Here is a 19,366-nt window from a genome sequence, read left to right as displayed (position 1 = left end):
GTATTTTGCAGACTATAATTTTGTGATTACTTATAGAGTTGGGAGCAAGAACGGGATGGCGGACGCCTTGTCTAGAATCAATACTGAAGGTTTAAAGAAAGAGATTGTAGACCAGAAGATTATTCCAGACTCAAAGATTGTATCAACTGTGGTCAACGAAACTCTGGAAGAAAAGGTTAAGAGCTCTTTCTCGGAAGAAGAAAAGCAAGCCTGGCTGGCAGAAGACCCGTCCACAGAAATTCGAGAAGGGTTGCCTTATCACAATGGATTTTTGTACTTACCCACAATTGAATTGAGAGACCAAATTCTATACGAAAATAATGATCATCCCATGGCTGGCCGTAAAGGAATCAATAAAACTGAAGAACTAATTAAGAGACAATTTTGGTGGCCAAAGATGTCAAAAGACATTAAAGAATACGTTCTTGGTTGTGGGATCTGTGCTTAGGGAAAATCTACCAGGCAATCATCACAGGGTTTGCTACAGCCTCTTCGCACACCCCCTAATCCCTGGCACACAGTGACATTAGACTTGATTGTGGACTTGCCTCCCTGCCAAGGTTATAACACCATTTTGGTGATGGTGGATTCCTTTACTAAAATGGTTCACTTTGTCCCTCTAAAAAACATCCCTAGTGCACAAGAACTAGCTGTTCAGTTCAGTTTACACCTGTGAGGTTACATGGCATACCTAGGGTTCTCATTTCAGATCGAGGTACTCAGTTCCTGTCCCGATTCTAGAAGGAGTTTACTAGACGGTTGAACATTGAGGTTAGGTTTTCGACTAGTTTTCATCCAGAGACAGATGGGCAGACAGAAAGAGCTAATCAAGAACTTGAGCAGTACCTGAGATTGTTCTTTCTGGACCAGGAAGGGGACTGGGTGGATCTCCTGTGGGCCGCGGAGTTTGCGCACAATAATTTCCGAAACAGTTCTACAGGCCATAACCCCTTCTATTTGAATTATGGGCGACACCCAACCTTAATGGTTAGTACTAGTGAAGTTCCAGCAGTTAAGGAGTTCATTCAACATCTGAGAAAAATCCATGATTCGGCAAGAGAAAAACTAGAAAGAGCAAAAGAACAGTACAAACGTCATGCTGACCGTAAGAGAAGACAGGAAGAAGATTATCCGATAGGTTGTAAAGTTTGGCTAAATGGTCAAAATCTAAAACTCAGAGGAAATAGGAAATTTCAGCCCCGTTTCATTGGTCCTTTTGAGGTGAAGGAAAAAATAAACTCAGTGACTTATAGACTAAGTTTACCCTCTCAGTTGCGAATACACCCTGTGTTCCATGTTTCCTTATTAAAGAAATCCTCTCCACATCTCAGACTTCGAACTCTGCCCAAGCCAATCCAAACAGAAGAAGGAGAGGAGTTTGAAGTTAAAAGAATTCTGGATTCCAAGTGGTCCCGAGGAAAAATGTATTAACTAGTTGACTGGAGAGGTTATGGTCCTGAGGAAAGATCTTGGGAACCGCTTTCTAATTTGAATGCTCCAAGACTAATAAAATCTTTCCATGATCAAAACCCCCTTAAATCAAGACTTGAGGAAACCTCCTTGTGGAGGGGTACTGTCAGGAAGCAATACCTGAAGGATCGTGTTGCTTGCCAAACTGCAGGGGCCACTATAATAGCCAGTAAAACAAGGAGAATGTTCCCCGCTGACATCTACTCAAAAGGCAACACCAATCTTGGACCGCATTAGTTTAGACGCGGTTTTCCAAGATGGCGGCCTACTAGAGTCAGCGCTCTAGTTGTTTCAAAGAGGGCGCGTGGAGCCGTTTGAAGCTCAAGCGCGCCCACCGCTCTGCGCACTTCACTGAAGTTCCGACCGCGAATGGTTGTGCTTCAGCCTTGTTCGTCGTGTGTCTTAGTCAGTGTAGTTTAGAGGCGTTTTCATTAATTCCGACGGTAGATAGGGTTTCCTGCCTACGCGCCGGTTCCAGTTTTCTTCAGAAAAAAACTCCTGAATTCTTGTCAGCATACTCACGAAGTGGCAACAGGAAGAACCACACTTTTGAACTCTTCTTGTAGCAGTTCACGGAAGTACCGAGAAAACTTAAGTCTTTAAAAGGAAATTGTTTTGTTCAAAACGAAAGAAAGAGACTTTAGACGCCTGTTCTGTTTCATATGAAAATACTCCGTACGTAATGTAAATGCATTGTTAAATAGATAAATAGGATACTTACCAGTTCTACAAAGTCTCATAGAGAAGAGAATCCTTAAAACCTAAAAAAGAAGAGAAGTTAGTGAGTATAGGTTATCCTTCTGAAGTAATAAATAGAACACAGATAAAATAGAACTGTTTAATTGAGTTTTCTTCCTAATGTCTTTCAGGTATTAAAACAACTGGCTTTCCTAGAAAGATAAACCAAACCGGTTGAGAGACCATAGTTAACAACCTAAAAAACAAAAGAGAGGCAAAAGTCTATTCAGAAAAGGGTATGTAAAAGTCAAGGAAGAAGGAGAGGAAAATCATTGTTAGTAGTTAAAAGATGTTAGGGCTTATGTAATTGTTGTTTTATTTTTCAGTGCACATTACTACAACTGTGAAGGAAGTTTGACAACAGCAGTTCCACAGCAGGCACCCAGAAGGCGAGATGGTCTCTTCTCTGTCCACTCTCCCTCCCCCCCCCCCCACCCGAGTTACCTTCATGACCTCATTAAAATATTTCGAGGGTTTGAGGGGGTCTTTGGAGAGGCATTGGGTAACGGCTTCATTCTGCTCCTGTGAAGAATCTAGGAGCACTGCAAGTAAGGCTCTGACACCTTCCCTCAACTTTCATGCTGAGGTCTATAATGATCACTCACGCCAAGGCTTATCCTATCCCTCGCGTGAAAGTCCATACGTATTCCTCACATCAGGGTCCAGCCTGATCTCTCCTCTCAAGAGTTTCCAGTATCCTTATCTAAAGGCCTTTGCTGGCCGGCCATGTTCAGGCCTTTCCTGAATCCTCTTTTCGAGGTCTACTTTGATCACTCAAGACAAGGCCTATCTTGCCCTATTGTCTGGAGACGGCCAGAGAATGTCGAAGCTGATCTTAATCCCTCATGTTATGGTCTACACTTATACTTCAAGTAGAGCCCAATCACAATAGACCCCCTCTTATCAAGGCCAATCCAGATAACTTCTTTCAAGGGCTATCCTCATGCCTCATGGTGAGGTTTAAAGTACTGTAGTATATGAAAAGGACTTTAGAGAGGCTCTATGAGAGGCACATTACTTAAAACATCATCATTTATTTCAAATTTTTTTTTGAAAAAAGCAAGAAAAACACATATATCTACACCTCCCAATGTTGGGTTACAATCTATAATCCTTCTAAAATAAGTTGATACAATATATTAAAAACACAAGGTTTAAAAGTCGACGCAGCGTTTCGGTGTTATTTGCAATATTTCACCTTCTTCAGGACTAAAAAACAGTTTTTTTCATCTAGAACAAAAGAAAAAATTGATCCATTTTAAACATTATAGTTATAAAAGTGCAAAATCACAATGCAAAATCACAGTATTCTCCTATTTCTTAATCACATCCTCTGTTTGTTATTCTTTAGATACTACCCAGCAGTCTTACAATCGTGTTGGGTTGCATATTGTGTTTATTCTGACTTTTATACAAAGAAGACTGTCTAATATCTAACATGTCTCTTATATAGTTTATTATAACAAAAAACCGCATACCTCGTCTTTTTCAATTGAACATGTATTCGGAGATGGAGGATGACCTTCCAAATTCAAATTTTCTGCCGGCTAAGTATTTCGCCTATATTGTAAACAGATACCATTTTAAATAAACCAAATTATGACCCTTTTTATTGTTATATCCATTATTTATAATGTAGAAGTTGGCATACCTTATTGAAAATCAGGGTTATATACTAGTACCACGAGAAGCCACCGGATTTGTGTATTTTATCTCTTTTATTCATTTTTTCTCACAGGAGGACAAGGACCACTTTAAATCATTGGTATCTATTGTCTCTGTTAAAAAGCATATGGAGAAAGACTATATTAGCTAATCAACCCCCTCGAGCCATGTTCGTTTATCACGAGAGATGCTGAAAAACTCTTACCTCGTTATCGAGTAGATCAAGATAATTATCCTTGTTATAGACTTTTTAAGAGGATGTAGATGCATCCAGTAGAGGGTATTTCGTATTTCTTCAGTTTCATAAATACCTAAATGCAAGTGGTATATTAAAAAATTACCTATTTGACATCATCATGAGGTTTATCTTTCACTACTATATAGTCTATAGGTTAAAAACCTAACGTTTTAAGTGAGGTTCACTAGCTTCAATTTCCAGAATTATAATTGTCCTAATTCATTAGTAGTTTACTTATCTGGAGGTTTAGAAATAACGACCTTTGTTTGCTCGGTGTTGTCTCATCCTTATATTTAACATTTTGTCCAAACAATCCAAGTCGCGTATGTTAATTGCGACGGGTTGTCATTAGTTGTTAAAAACAGTTAGTCATGCTACTGACAATATTTAATTTTACTGCATATCATCTAGCGTATCTGTAATGTGCCTTGTACTATTAGTCTATGATACCCATGTAGTTTGTACAAGAATGCTCAGGTGAAACAGATTTGAATAGTGCCTAATGATTTAGTAAGGGCGACTAATAAAACCAACCCAAATTTGACTTAATACATTGATCTAACTCCCGCCTGACATGTATTCATGCCGCTTACCTCGTGAAAATAATTCGGCCTCCCTGCTCTCGTGGTCCATCCAGATCAGGTTATCGGGGGGATAATAATCTCCTTTTCCTTTATACCAGTATTTACCGGATTTCCTGTTTGCGTCATATCCTGAACCACAACTAATTACGCTATGTCCAGGTAACTGTCACTGATCTAGGTAACTGGGGTGGCCATATTGAAATCTAACCGCTTAAAGGAAAGGATAGTCTACATTAATAAAATCGAAGCGTGACCGCATTATTAAGCATTTAAAATGCAGTATATTATTATTTCCTTACAATATCAATACTGTCATCATTTAGCAATGTATATTGGGAGCTGTTTAACACAAACGATTAATGTTGATCGTAGGTGATAATAATTCTCTATACCCAATGGGTGTTCGGACTCTCATGTTGTATTCATTAAACATTAGCTAATATTAAACAAAATAGAAATCGTTATTCACCAGAATAGAATTTGTTGTTTTAAACATGAGATAGAGGTATAATAACTGTCGCTCGAACATATTAGGAAGCTCTGTGCAATTGAGGCGGCCATCTTAAAAGACCTAACATATGAGTCTCATATAATCGTTGCCGCCAGAGTTATTGTGTTAAACAGCTCCCAATATACATTGCTAAATGATGACAGTATTGATATTGTAAGGAAATAATAATATACTGCATTTTAAATGCTTAATAATGCGGTCACGCTTCGTTTTTATTAATGTAGACTATCCTTTCCTTTAAGCGGTTAGATTTCAATATGGCCACCCCGGTTACCTAGATCAGTGACAGTTACCTGGACATAGCGTAATTAGTTGTGGTTCAGGATATGACGCAAACAGGAAATCCGGTAAATACTGGTATAAAGGAAAAGGAGATTATTATCCCCCCCGATAACCTGATCTGGATGGACCACGAGAGCAGGGAGGCCGAATTATTTTCACGAGGTAAGCGGCATGAATACATGTCAGGCGGGAGTTAGATCAATGTATTAAGTCAAATTTGGGTTGGTTTTATTAGTCGCCCTTACTAAATCATAAGGCACTATTCAAATCTGTTTCACCTGAGCGTTCTTGTACAAACTACATGGGTATCATAGACTAATAGTACAAGGCACATTACAGATACGCTAGATGATATGCAGTAAAATTAAATATTGTCAGTAGCATGACTAACTGTTTTTAACAACTAATGACAACCCGTCGCAATTAACATACGCGACTTGGATTTTTTGGACAAAATGTTAAATATAAGAATGAGACAACACCGAGCAAACAAAGGTCGTTATTTCTAAACCTCCAGATAAGTAAACAACTAATGAATTAGGACAATTATAATTCTGGAAATTGAAGCTAGTGAATCTCACTTAAAACGTTAGGTTTTTAATCTATAGACTATATAGTAGTGAAAGATAAACCTCACGATGATGTCAAATAGGTAATTTTTTAATATACCACTTGTATTTAGGTATTTATGAAACTGAAGAAATACGAAATACCCTCTACTGGATGCATCTACATCCTCTTAAAAAGTCTATAACAAGGATAATTATCTTGATCTACTCGATAACGAGGTAAGAGTTTTTCAGCATCTTTCGTGATAAACGAACATGGCTCGAGGGGGTTGATTAGCTAATATAGTCTTTCTCCATATGCTTTTTAACAGAGACAATAGATACCAATGATTTAAAGTGGTCCTTGTCCTCCTGTGAGAAAAAAAGAATAAAAGAGATAAAATACACAAATCCGGTGGCTTCTCGTGGTACTAGTATATAACCCTGATTTTCAATAAGGTATGCCAACTTCTACATTATAAAAAATGGATATAACAATAAAAAGGGTCATAATTTGGTTTATTTAAAATGGTATCTGTTTACAATATAGGCGAAATACTTAGCCGGGAGAAAATTTGAATTTGGAAGGTCATCCTCCATCTCCGAATACATGTTCAATTGACAAAGACGAGGTATGCGGTTTTTTGTTATAATAAACTATATAAGAGACATGTTAGATATTAGACCAGGGGTCTCCAACCTTTTCTGTAGTGAGAGCTACTTCTGATCAGTAAAATTCGTCGTGAGCTACTAAAGGCCAAGCAACTCGCGCATTTTTTTGAGAGACCCCCCCTACGCCCAGTTTCATTGACTGTAAGCCTAATTCCTTCCTGTGGTTTGAATACAAGGGGCCACACTCCATCTTTAGAAGCTACAGACAGCTGCAGGTTGTGATACCTGAAACAAAAGTGTGTCTTGCGTGGAAGCATTCCTGGAAAGTGTAACAAACTACTACAGGATACAAGCCTATGACCTCCTTTTGTGATCCTCGGTCAACTTGTTCACACACTGCAAAAGTTAAAGAAGAACAGAGACTGCATGGGCAAAGTTGGCTCTGGCCCAGAGCCCCGATAGAGCCAGCTCTTTTCTGCAGAGAGCCTTTCCCGAATGACCTTTATTAATTTTTAAACAGATCTGCAAAATGTCTGTAACACTCTTGCACATCACCCACATTCAGAATAAGTTCAAGGAAACTTATATTTAAAGCAATAGAAATGTTGTGTTCATATTTCATGCAATATCCACAATAAAGTTTCTTTTATAGCGAAAAAGGATATCACATTAGAAATGGGACGGCGTCACAGAGATGACTTGCAGTAATGTTAGTGAGCTGCTGCTGTGTTAAATATTGAAAACACACATCCCTATCCCTGAATACTGGATAATCACCTCACCTGGAAGTATACAAAGGTGCAAAATTTCAGATTTAACGCTGTTGTAAAGTGACTTTAGGATTTGTATTCTCTTGATTTGTAGTTCGCAGAGTATCAGTTAGGGTCACTTTAAAGATGCATTATTGCAGAATCTCTTCACCTTGTAGGTAACTTTATTCTGTTCTACACCCGAGGGGGTTTGCTAGGCATCTAGTTCAGTGTGAATTGTAATTATTAAATGAGATTAGAGCAGGACATGGTATTTGTTCTCCCTGTGAATAGTATGTGATACGTATACTCTTGATATAGTAATGCTGTTGGCTTGTCTCTGCTGTTTTCTTAAGAGTTGCCCTATGCAAAAATTGTATGTACCTGAAAAACGGATAGTCTGCCTCGTATTTGCTCATACTCCTCGATGTTATGTTTGAAAGTCTCTTTAAGAGTCTGTGTGTGCTTTTGAGTGAAGCGGCACTGTTATAATAAACTTGTATTTAAATTGCGTACTTTTTTCAGGTAAGTTTCCAGGAGTAGCTTTTTTTTAGCAGAATTGTTTCTAGGATTATGAACCGTTACGTTTCAGATTGTTAAAGAGATACATTGAGCAGGATATAGATTTATCTTAGCAGCTATCTAGCAATATCCATGTTTTTGTTTGTTGTATGTAGGTTGTGTTCTTGGGCCTCTGTCAGCTATTACTATAATTTGGGCATTCGCTGGTTGAAGTGGGCAGCCAAGCCGATGGGCAGCTATGTCCTGTTGGAAAGTCGCTGGGCTTCAAGAGTGATGTTTATGTGGTGTACTGGTGGGGCTAGAGCAGCATGAGATCGGAAGAGCTGTTGCCGTGGCTGGCGGAGTTGACACTAGGTAGAGCTTGTCAAGAAATGCTGCTGATTAGCTGAGGTGAATTTTAATTTGTCCAGTTATCAGGCTTGTCATTGTTAAAAGTTATGAAAGTGAACTTGTTGAGAATACAGCCTTTACGGTCAGATACTTTCGTTGTGTGGGCAGAGTTTGTATAGAGATGGGTATGGTGAGATTCAGTGACACATAATGCCATTAAGAAAGCACACAGGAAAGTAAACTGAGAGATGCAGAGGTCATCCAACATGCAAGGATTGCCATTGTTAATGAGGAATGAGTATTCCCTGTTGAAGACTATGTAGTTACTGCTGAAGTCTTTGGGGGTTCCGTTACAGCCAGTGCTAGGGTGTACGTTGGATAGAGGCTGTTGGACAGGCAGCTACTGCAGCACTGTGCACAAAGTTCAGATGGGGAGTGGGGATGGGAAAACACTTGTTCAGTATTTCTCTGGTTGCAGAAGGCAATGACGATGCACTATTTGGAGAGGGCTAATACATCACCGTGAGGGCATATCCAACTTGGGGAAGGTGGAAAGAAAAGGTATCGGCTGGCATTACCTGAAGGGAAGATGGCCAGCCGTAACACCATCGTGATGGGGAGCAAGAGAATAACAGCTTGTCAGGACGGGCAAGGGTTTGAAGAGTTGTGAAATTTGAATGTTGATGCAATTTGTCGGCTGGGGGATATAGTGGGCACAGTGTGGATTAAGGGTAGTAGACACGTGAGAATTTGGATTAGTGGGGCAGGGTATTCATGTATATGTATGGCTATGATGGCTTATAGACCTGTTCTAATGAAGCAGCCTTTTGCACTTTATACGAATGCCCTGTGGTAATTTGTACTGTCTCTCCGGATTTTGTGAAGAACTCTATCCAGCTGTACATAAAGGTGGGCAAGCCCTTTAAGGCTCGAGCCAGATGGCCGGCTCTTCAGCAGCTCAGGGTCCTCTGTGACTCTCAAACCAAAGCAAGACGAGCCAAGAAGCGGTAGCTTCTGCCTCTTCTACATCCCCCTCACGCGCTATCACAACATTATAAGAACTCCTCTGGCAGCAAAGGAGAGAATGGCCAGCGCTGCTGATTATTTACATTTCTACAATCAAAATGCAAAAGACCAGTGGAATTGCCCGGCCCCTATTCTGTTGCACCCTGAGAGACCTGGGAAGTGCTAAATGAGGGGTAATGAGGGAAGGACGTTGGGCTCTGTGTAGGTAGGCAAAAGCCACTGACTGGAGGTATTGTCACTGTCAAAGGTAGCACAGGTCTGGGTGTACAAACAGAGAGTAAGGCACAGGATAGGAGAGGGCGAGGCAATGGGGCACAGGGGCGAAAGCGAAATATAGCGAGAGAAAGTGGACGAGAAAGAAAGATAAAGGGTGCGGGGGGAGCGTAGAGAGTGAAAGTGGAGACGAAGAGAAAGGGAACAGACGAGGCAAAGCCAGCCACAGAAACACGGAGAAACAGGAGGCGGGTAGCTAGAATGAGAGTGAATTTAGAAAACACATAAATATTTGGGCGAGTGTCACCACGCTCTGTCAGTGACCTAACGACAGACGGTATGAAATAGTTGACACTGGATCATAAAATCAAAGCTGTTCTGAATAGCGGAACAATTTACATTCTTTTTAGGAATGCAGACGGGGAGAGTTGTTTGTTTTGTGCCTTCGTTAAAGGAAACTGAAACGCGGCAACACCCTGCTTCTCCTAATTTATAAACCGAAGCTGGAAAGCGGGAGAAAAATACATTCCCAGTCTTTCGTGCTCGTAGCATACCAGCGGCTGAGTATAGAAGGCGCATATCACAACTCCAGCTTAGAGAACAAAGTATTATGGTGTTTACTGGCCAGGCCAGTGCTTACCGATTATCTGCTGCTGAAATATAATGTGCCAGGCATGGGGCACGGGTTCGAAGCAGTTCAATACTGCTTGTTACACCTGCATACTAGCAGGCTTTCCGGGACCTGCTGCTCCACTCCGGCCCACCTGCTGCTTGCTCTGGGACATGTCGCACATGATCAAGACTGCGGTGCCAGGCTATGAAATCCAGGTGGCGTGGAGACGCAGTTCAGCAATAGCGTCATCGTTTTTGGGCTGCCCCGCCCAAGCTAAGCTCAGTTAGGCCAATCCGAGCAGCTGGTTTTGGTGAGGGCAGGAAACAGCTATGAAAAAGGCCTAAGAATAATGAATGAGAATGACAGGCTACAAAATTGAGATGCAAGGCACGAGCTACTCATTAAGGGTGGGCGTAGTTCGCGAAGTAGCACTTCGCGAAGCTACGCAAAGTGAAGTTCGCACTACGTAAGCTACGCGTAGCACTTCGCAAACTGGGTAGTAACATGTTCGCACTGTGCAAGATGTTGTTTTCAATGATTGCACAGTGCGGACAAGCAACCGGCACTGTGCAATCATTGAAAATGGCATCTTGCACAGTGCGAGCTGTAATTTTCTGCTGCTCGAGTAGATTTTTACTCGAGCGGCAGCTTTCTCAACGCGAACTGGTAGTTTCTCATCGCAAGCAGTCGCGAGCATACGCGACCCCTCGCAATGAGAAACCTGACCTCCTCGCGTTGGGAATCTCGCCGGGAGGTTTATTTTCCATGCTCGCGATCGCGAACAAGGAAAAAGTCTCGCCGGGATGTCATTTTGCTTGTTCGCGGTCGCCAACTTGACGTTGAAGACCGCGAGCAAGCAAAAAATGACCGCAGCACTACGCAACACTATGCTACGCGTGTTCGCACTGTGCTACGTGCAGTTCGCGTAGTGCGAAGTAGCGCGAACTTCGCAAACTACGCGAGCGTAGCGTAGTGCTTCGCCCAGGCCTACTACTCATGGGGGTTCGGCGAGCTACCGGTAGCTCGCGATCGACCGGTTGGAGACCCCTGTATGTTCTGCTTGGGTTTTCGGATCAGATAGAACTCGCTCATCAGAGCCTCACTAACCCAGCCAGAACGTTACCCCCTCCCTAGAACCTATTTACAATCCTACAACCACATATATCTATCACCTAAGGACAGGGGATTCCTACTATGCATACCAAGATCTCACAATCGGCGGCCTCGCGATCCCATACGGATCCAGACCTCTCTGCCCATACGACAGTATCACAAGTGGCGGCCTCGCGGTCCCATACGAACCCAGACCTCTCTGCCCATACGACAGTATCAGCACAATCGGCGGCCTCGCGATCCCCTACGAATCCAGACCTCTCTGCCCATACGACAGTATCACAAGTGGCGGCCTCGCGGTCCCATACGAACCCAGACCTCTCTGCCCATACGACAGTATCAGCACAATCGGCGGCCTCGTGATCCCCTACGAATCCAGACCTCTCTGCCCATACGACAGTATCACAAGTGGCGGCCTCGCGGTCCCATACGAACCCAGACCTCTCTGCCCATACGACAGTATCAGCACAATCGGCGGCCTCGCGATCCCCTACGAATCCAGACCTCTCTGCCCATACGACAGTATCACAAGTGGCGGCCTCGCGGTCCCATACGAACCCAGACCTCTCTGCCCATACGACAGTATCAGCACAATCGGCGGCCTCGCGATCCCCTACGAATCCAGACCTCTCTACCTAGACGGCAGTCTCATACGACAGTTCATCCTATGATCACCATAACATACAAAAAGGGAATCAGTCTCACTATTCGTCAGATCACACAAGGATTGCCAGTTCGGGCATAGCCTGTTCTCAGGTTTGAGGGGCTCCTCTTTCCCTTATTCAGTTACCACTTACCTGATCAGGGTTAACATCTGTTCATGTAGCCGCAGCTGACTAGAAGAATAGACTACCCTCTTATACAAGAACACGCAGCACATGTTGGTTCACTACAAACTGGATACTTTATTACTCATTGCATACACAATCATATAACATTACGATGTGACACATAACCTGCAAAGAAAAGTGAAAGATTAAGTTGTACACTCTAATAAGAAAGGGTCGACATCACCTTGGTAGTATGTAGCCTGCACTCAGTGGTCATCTAGGCTCCCTTCTCGTCTGTGCCTCGGCTCGCCTGGAATCACCCTTCTCCGAGTCACTGGGACCTCTTCCTTATCGGCTACTCTCTCCTCTCTGGCTATTCTGTTAGGAAAGCATCTGTCTCTCAGTTCTTCTCCGCCTTCAAGATGGCGTCTGTCTTCCCTGGAATAAGTAGTAGCTTTACTGCTAACGGCTAGATGCCGCCTACGGACTGAACGTGTAACTGCCTCCGACTTTCACTAATATAGAGGTGCATTTCCTCATGGAAAATTCCGGCCCGTAACCTGCCGCCCACCAAATTCTTGTACCTACCCGTACCAAGGACACGTTCCCAGCCGGCCGGCCTGATGTAGTGTCTTCGGCATGAAGAAAAATACAATCCTTCGATAAGGGCCGGCCTGAACCGGTTCTCTCCAAGCGAATAACACCTCATAACTAAAACATTACTCTTGACCTAAAAGAATCCCAAGCTGCCGGAGCAGAAAGAAAGATGGAGTCTCTCCCGTTTGAGGCCTACCAGGCCTGAATTCAGCACGGCTCCATGAAATACCCTCACTACAGGACAGGTTATCCCTAATACTAACAAATCTATCCCCTAGGCTATGTGTGCAAGCCCTGATCTATGGGGAAGAGCACAGAATCATGTCGAAGTGCCTAGTAAATAGGCTCCATTCACTACTCTAACCCTTAGGCTTGAATGGTAAGAGACTGAAGTCACATTCAATCATTTGTTAACACAAGAAGGCCAGGAAAATCGAGCAGAACATTTCACCCTTGATTTCAGTCTATTATACATTCATTAAACAGAACTAACATCTGTGGAAGAATAATATGAAACAAAACTAACTGATCTATGTCTAGTACCAGGTGTGCAGAATTGAAGTAGTGAAGGAATACACTGAATAAAGCAACAGATGGAAATCAAAATGGCGATAGTAATCAGAATACCTCCTAATATTTGACGTAAGAAATGCAAATCAGGTAACCAATTAAAGAGCCAGTCAAACCAGCCCTGGTCAATGTGTTTTCTAACTTCTTCTGTCAAGTCATGTAGCTTATTAATGTGAGCTCGAATGGATTGTGTATGATCAGACAAGTTAAAACAACAAAGACCCTCAAAATCAGAACAATCGTGTCCATGTTTAAGCAAAAGATAATCAATGGCCGCTCGATTTTGCAAGATAGCCCTTCGTTCACCCTGGGCGTCTAATAGCATGTCCGACAGGACTGTAGAAGTATTATTAATGGATTTCACCATCCAGCAGGCCATTTTCTCAATAGATTTTGCATTATAAACTGCCAAAGCAGGAACACCAATAATTGAAATAGCCAGGCTAAGGTATTCGGACTTAGAATATAAATGCAAAGATGAGTCACAATCCTCCTGTAACCTCACTGTATCTCGAATCACACGAGAGTTGGCATTCGGATGTGATGAAAACATGAGCAAGCTTAGTCTAGTAATGGCACAAGGGCCTCCAGAAATATTTGCGGGGACATATGGCCAGGAAGTATTACCACATGAGAAAAGCCATCCGGCAGGTAGTAACATCGTGCGATAATGACTGGGGGCAACTACCATACTCTTGCAAGTCATGTTATTCTGAACAGAAGTACATATTTTCGGTGTCCTTTGAAGGCACAAAGTTCGTTCATGAGTGGTGAATGAGGTGGCACCTTTCAATTTTAAACGCATACATTCCGAAATTGCACTAGGATTACACGTAAGGAAAAAACACAAATCACCTTGTGTGATATTATAGGTAACTATTTGGGACTGGATGGGGGGTATCGGGTCTGACAATTCAGTACACAAGGGGCAATACTGATGGGTAGCGAAATCGCCCAGAAGAACATTGGGGCGAGCGGTTGATATATTGAAAATGTGAGTCAGAGTCTCCAACGAAGCAGGGACAGCAACCAAACAAGTTGCCAAAATGTCATTCACTGATCTCATCGGTGTCAAGCAGAAATGAGGGGCGGTAGTCACCCGTTTCGCTAGTGAAGTCCAAAAGTTCGACGACGAATCCCACGCAGCGAAGGAACGCGACACTCGGGTTCTCAACTCATCCCGGGTTGATGGGATCCCTCCTCTCTCGTCGTAGCAGCCCAAAAACAGTCCAACGCCGACACATCCTGCAGCAACAGTCCAAAGAATGATCTGCTAGTGGCTTTTCTCCAAAGTGTCCTGCTTTCTGGTGGGCCCATTTCGCCAATCCCGCAATATCGGAATCTTGCGTGTCCACCACTGCCTCAGCAATTTTAGATTTCTCATCTGCAATGTTATGAAAGAATTTGTCAAGAGAGTCTATCGGGGTATGAGCATCCACATGGAAGATTGTAACAGTACTCTGTGGGAGCATTTCCCAAATCTCCTGCCATAATTCTTTTCCCCACAATTCTTTGGAATGGATTTTCCAACTATGGGAATGCCAAGTCGGTAACCAAACTGCCAGTCCATTGGCAGTAGACCAAGAACCGGTAAAAATATGACATGTGCCAGGTAACTCTTGTTTCAGAACTTGATAAACAGCATAGAGTTCAGCAAATTGACTGCTCTTACCCTCACCAGTTGTACTCAGCAATTTTTGTGTGATCGGATTATAGGACACTGCCTTCCAATGCCGTTTCGTCCCTATGAACCTTGCTGAACCATCCGTAAACCAGGCATGGTTTCTGTCCTCTGCGGACAAATCATCAAAAGGTTTACCCCACTTAACAGGAGACTCCTGTACTAAAGGTACGGAACATTCACTCTCAGTTTCAGTTGATGGCGCCCGTGCCACCTGCTCATGCAAAGATGCAACTCCTTTTTGTCCCACACGTGCCCTGTCTTGTATATACCATTTCCATTTAATCACACTCGCCTCTTGAGCGTGTCCAATCCGGTGAGTTTTCGGCGAACTCATAACCCACTGCATGATAGGAATTTCTGGTCGCAAAACTATATCATGTCCCAAAGTCAATTGCTCGGTATCCACCAGAGCCCAATAACATGCAAGTAACTGTTTCTCAAAAGGTGTATAACGCTCACCAGCATCAGGTAACTTTTTGGTCCAGAAACCTAACGGTACTCTACTCTTGCCTTGTTTCTGCCACAAACTCCAATTCGCATAAAGGCCTTGTACAGACACATTCAAATCCACATCACCATCACATACAGGCCATAAATCCAGAGCATGCTGAATTGCTTCTTTTGCCAGACTGAACGCATCTTGCTGCGGTTTACCCCATTCAAATGCATTCTTTTTACGAGTGACCTGGTACAAAGGGGCCAATATTTGACTCAAATGAGGAATATGCTGGCGCCAAAATCCAAACAAACCAATGAAGCTTTGGGCTTCTTTCCTATTTCTCGGAACTGCAAAATCAAGAATTTTCTGTTTAACCTGAGGGATCACTTCTCGGTGCCCTTCATGCCAATTAATACCCAAAAATTTCACAGCCTGGGACGGACCTTGTAATTTATCCGGGTTGATTTCCCAACCTTTCTCACGCAAGCACTCAATGACTCTATCCAATTGGGTCTGAACTTCCTCTTGTGATTCACCTTGGATCAAAATATCATCAATATAGTGACATATCTGAATTTGTGGATGAACTGGTACCTCAGCCAGATGCTCTGCCACCAGCCGGTGACATATCGTAGGACTATGCACATAGCCCTGAGGAAGACTTCTAAACGTCATCTGACGCCCGTTCCACGTAAAACTGAATTGTTCCTGACACTCAGGGGCAATCGGAATCGAAAAGAAAGCATTAGCAATATCAATGGACGCATACCATGTACCTGGATGTTTCTGGATTCTTTCAATTAGGGTAATAACATCCGGTACTGCAACAGTCAAAGAGGGTGTGTGTCTATTCAATTCTCGATAATCAACAGTCATGCGCCAAGAATTATCACTCTTACGTACAGGCCAAACAGGATTATTCCAAGCAGAAGTAACTGGGGTTATAACTCCTGCATCCACCAACTCCTGAATAGTGGTACTAATCTCTTCATGACCACCTGGAATACGATACTGCTTCTGACGAACCACTTTTGTCGCCTGAGGAACTTTTATGGGGGGCATTCTTAAACGACCAACCCGTACAAGCCTGGACGATATATAATGTTTAGTTCCAAATTGGTAACATCCATCATCTAAGTGCAAAGTCATTCCTTTCAAAATATCAATTCCAATTATGAATTCTAAGAGTGGCACCACTAATACAGAGTATTCTTTTCTAGGAATTCTACCTATTCTCATTTCAAGTAAGGTTTGAACTGCGGGAGTTTCCTTTCCACCTAATCCGGTAATTGTAAAAGGCTGACCTTTAAACTTCTTTGATTTTCCATGAATAAGAGTGGCCTCCGCTCCTGTATCTACCAATGCTCGGGCCCTTTGGATATTACGATGTCTCCAATAAATATCAATATCTACATAGGGTCTATTATCTCTGTGAGCCCATCTGTGTACTGGAGCTTGACCTATTTCCTAGTCCTTTTTATTGTGTTCTGTGTACCAGGATAAATCAGGATAAAGACTCTCACGGTTCCTAGGTATCGATACCTCCTGTTCATATCCATCTCCATTACGAAATGGATTACTGTTCCCTGCATTGTACTGCGGGTTTCGATCGGCCAATATGTGTCGATCCTCTCTCCTTCTCAACTCAGGGGATTGATCCCTATCATCTCTACGTCTGCTGTTAACATAATCATCTCTCCCCCTCTCTCTTTCCCCCTCTCTCTCCCTGTCTCTCTCACGACGGGGGGACAAATCACGCGCATAACGTCGATCATCACGACGATCAGAGCGCCCACGGCGGTCGTCATTACCGCTACCGTCAGAAAAACCACGATCACACTCAGTTGTCCGAACACGCCGGGCACCCTCCTTTCGATCCAAGCCACGTTTGCGAAACATTTCCCACAAACGAGAAGTAGTCTCACCATCAATGTCCTCCTTCCGCACACCATCGGCCATAAGAGCAAAAAACATATCACGTCTAGTAAATTTATTTTCACCAGGAGTACGAGTGTCAGGCCGGGACTGCCGTTCAGGTTTAAACCACTCACCCAACTCACCGAGTTGGCGTACCGATTCCAGCACCACAGATAACATGTTACCAGTCTGATTAATCAATAAAGTCATCATGACCTGCTTATAAGCAACAGGGGAAGAACGAATAATACGATTCCGCACAGAAGATGTCAAGAAAGCATCAAGCAACCGGTCAGCAGTATTCAGAAAAATTGCCGTTTTCATCACCTCCTCTTTGAGACGTTGCGCAGCATCGCGCAAAGTATACCACGGTTTGTCATTCACAGGCCAGTCAGACTCAGTAGGATATTTTTGATTACAACCCTCAGTCGCCAATTGAAGCAAAGAAATTTGACCACCACCATTAAAGTTACGAAAATGATCCTGTACAGTAGAATCCGAACTCAAGGAACAAAACTTCAAACAATCGCTAGCATCCAACATAATGCCAGCAGCGCCCAGTTCATAAAGGCGCACCATCCATGTGAGCAAGGGCTCACCAACTCGCTGCCGAAATCGCTGCAAAATATCACTAATTTCTTGTTGAGTAAAATCCTCCAAAGAGTCTAAAGCAATACCATTCGGAGCTCCGGGAGCCTGCTGCACCTTCCGTCGAAAAACTGGATGCGCCGAGACCGCGGGATGAGCATCACAAGGAGCTCGACCAGTACACGTAGAGGAACAATCAGTGGAAGAAGCATCGACCCCGCTCGAAGGACGAGCGCAATCACGGGGTGCACCATCAGAGGCGCAAGAAGCAGATTTACAAGCACGGCCGGAGCGAGAGGACTCGCGCTTGGCAGACTCCTCACCCGAGGAAGGAGAATCACTCGAGTTCCAGATATTACCATCCCATTCATCAGGATTCCAATCCAGTCCGGCTTTCGCCACGACCAGACGCACCTTTCGCGTCGAAACCCGACCACGCCGATTCTTGTATTTATAACGAGCAATTCGCACAGCCGCCCTCTCGGCAATAGTTTGGTACGTCTCAAGTTTATCAGCAAGCAACTTATTTTGACACCGCAACAAAGTATGAGCATTCTGAATCTCAACAAAGTTCGCTTCCAAATCCTTATGCAAGTTCTGCAACTTCAACAACCTCTCATGGAGAATCCTGTACGCAGACAGAACAATCCAACCTCTGCGCCCTAAAACGGGAAGCTCATCACCCTTAGATACCGGCGCCTTCTGTAAGCAAGTAATCACATTAGCCGGCTCCGCCAGCTCCAAAAAAGAATTCCAATTCTCACTCAAACCAGTAGAATCAGCCCACTCACGGGCTAAGGCTTCATAAGGCGTTGAATCCCAGCCGGGAATATCAACGGCCAACCTAAAAGTAGATTTCGACTTTCTAGAAAACATTTTTGAAAAGAAAGAAAAAGAAAAAAGAAAAAGAAGAAAGAGAAAAGAAAATTACACGCAGGTAGATACAAATAATATACACACAAAACCACGCACGCGCCGAAGGCAAACACAATACAACCACAACGCACACAGGTTTCGTAAACGGTTCGTGACGCCAAATGTTCTGCTTGGGTTTTCGGATCAGATAGAACTCGCTCATCAGAGCCTCACTAACCCAGCCAGAACGTTACCCCCTCCCTAGGACCTATTTACAATCCTACAACCACATATATCTATCACCTAAGGACAGGGGATTCCTACTATGCATACCAAGATCTCACAATCGGCGGCCTCGCGATCCCATACGGATCCAGACCTCTCTGCCCATACGACAGTATCACAAGTGGCGGCCTCGCGGTCCCATACGAACCCAGACCTCTCTGCCCATACGACAGTATCAGCACAATCGGCGGCCTCGCGATCCCCTACGAATCCAGACCTCTCTGCCCATACGACAGTATCACAAGTGGCGGCCTCGCGGTCCCATACGAACCCAGACCTCTCTGCCCATACGACAGTATCAGCACAATCGGCGGCCTCGCGATCCCCTACGAATCCAGACCTCTCTGCCCATACGACAGTATCACAAGTGGCGGCCTCGCGGTCCCATACGAACCCAGACCTCTCTGCCCATACGACAGTATCAGCACAATCGGCGGCCTCGCGATC

At 43.6% G+C, this 19,366-nt stretch overlaps 1 protein-coding gene across 1 annotated transcript in view; it reads right to left on the bottom strand.

Annotated features, from left to right (window-relative positions):
* LOC146859332 (uncharacterized) overlaps positions 1–19,366 on the bottom strand; it is a 497,958-nt gene that overhangs the window by 327,355 nt on the left and 151,237 nt on the right. Inside the window, exon 2 of the mRNA XM_085650008.1 lies at positions 2,192–2,231. The gene's annotated coding sequence lies outside the window, so the exon portion shown is untranslated. The remainder of the gene's footprint in view (positions 1–2,191; positions 2,232–19,366) is intronic.

Source organism: Triturus cristatus, chromosome 3_2 (assembly GCF_964204655.1).
Source record: "Triturus cristatus chromosome 3_2, aTriCri1.1, whole genome shotgun sequence".
NCBI lineage: Eukaryota > Metazoa > Chordata > Amphibia > Caudata > Salamandridae > Triturus > Triturus cristatus.
Note: the sequence above shows the minus strand (reverse complement) of the source record. Positions and strands in the feature narration are given on the sequence as shown.